The 1,930-nt window shown below is 45.9% G+C and overlaps 1 protein-coding gene across 1 annotated transcript in view; it reads right to left on the reverse strand.

Moving 5' to 3' along the window:
- Positions 1 to 1,930, reverse strand: part of LOC108799309 (connector enhancer of kinase suppressor of ras 2-like) — a gene marked incomplete at its 3' end in the record, with an annotated part of 301,637 nt that overhangs the window by 299,511 nt on the left and 196 nt on the right. The gene's annotated exons all lie outside the window — the stretch shown is intronic.

Raw genomic sequence — 1,930 nt, forward strand, 5'->3', positions numbered from 1 at the left:
AATATGACTTCTTATTCCGGCGATAGAATTTCCTCCGCAGGATGAAGAAAGTTTGAGGAGGAAAAATATATCCAAAAATGTCAGCGGAAGGGGAACTTTTATAGGGCCGCGGTGACCGGTACGCGCGGCGCGGCGGCTCCATACATGCAGGCTAGGCCCCTATAGGAGAGAACGCAGTATACGGTTCACTAGGACTTGTGACATCACCGAGCTACAGCAACACTTTCCTGCGATCCGATTGGCTGAATACCGGAACGGAGAAAATGACAGAAATAGTATTCGTTCCCGCGGCAGAGGACGCAAAAAAAAAAATGGATTCCCGATGTATTCTTACTTGTGTAATTGGCCTGAGACAACCCCCGGGCTGAGCCGGTCAGTGGTGACAGAGTAACAGCAGCATTCAGGCACTCGCAGCTACACACAGGACAAGACACGAGAGCGGCCTCGCTCACCACGTCCTGCTCAGGAATCCGAGGGATACATTGTCTTCATATCACACCAATCAGACCTGCCAGCTGAGCGCCGGAGACGGGTGACAACGTCATACTGCCCGTTGTCACATAATGTGCTGCACATAATATCACACAACCCGAGACCCCCCAACAAACAACAATACCGCTGATATACAATGTATACAAAATATACCGGACTGATATACAATACACAACCCGAGACACCCCTCCAATGAGGTGACAACACACAATTATCCGCGGATATACAATATATATACACAGTGCTGGTATACACGAGTGATCAGATCCTCATATCACCTAATAAATCCCAAACACAGAGCGATCGAAACCAGTGCAGGGTATACAGGGGCAGTGCACAGATATACACAGGGTATACAGGGGCAGTGTACAGATATACACAGGGTATACAGGGGCAGTGTACAGATATACACAAGGTATACAGGGGTAGTATACATATATACACAGGGTATACCGAGGTGGTGTATAGGGATATGTGTAGTTATACACAGGTTATACAGGAGTGCATTACACATATATACAGGGGTAGTGTACAGATATACACAAGGTATACAGGCGCAGTGTACAGATATACACAGGGTAGAGGTGGTGTACACATATACACAGGGTATACAGGAATACATTACAAATATATACAGAGGTAGTGCACAGATGAGTATATAGGAGTAGTGCACAGATATACAAAGCGTATACAGGGGTTGTGCACAGATATACACAAGGTATACAGGGGCAGTATACAGATATACACAAGGTATGTCAGGGGTAGTGCACAGATATACACAGGGTATATGATGGTAGTATACAGACCAGTATAAAGATCTGTACTGGTAAAACATTGCTATAAATATATACACAGCACAGTATACATGTCTCGGTGTTGTATGAAGAATACACACTCATAGAAGTGTATATAAAACATTGACACACATATATCTCTTCATATACACAGGCAGAGATTTGTATCTGTATACACAGTATACACAGCGATGTAGGAGTATACAGCTTGTACACAGCGGGGGTTGTATCTGGTGCTCAGGTCCAGCACGATATTTGCTGGTTAAACATATAATACACACGAGCTTCTCCCCGACCCCCCTGCTGGTATATAGTATATACGGGTCCAGATGGAGGTTTGATTTCACACATGGCTTCTCTGGCAGGCGTCGTGTTATATATACAGTGTGTATACGTGTGTGTGTATACAGGATGATCTCTATATACTGTCATCGCTGCGTACAGCACAAGCCATCATGGGATCCGCTCAGCGATCCAATGAATCCCAATATAGAGGGTCCGGAGTCGGAGATTCCCTCACAGCCCACCAGCCAATAGCGAGCAGCGGAGGTTACTATATGATATGTACCCAATGACAAGGCTGCCATTATCACCTGATGGTGTCACCCAGCACAGGAGTGGGCACACATGCCAGGTATGCCCCC

The sequence above is a fragment of the Nanorana parkeri genome, unplaced genomic scaffold, assembly GCF_000935625.1.
Source record: "Nanorana parkeri isolate BGI_ZX_2015 unplaced genomic scaffold, ASM93562v1 scaffold1689, whole genome shotgun sequence".
In the NCBI taxonomy this organism is placed as follows: Eukaryota; Metazoa; Chordata; class Amphibia; order Anura; family Dicroglossidae; genus Nanorana; species Nanorana parkeri.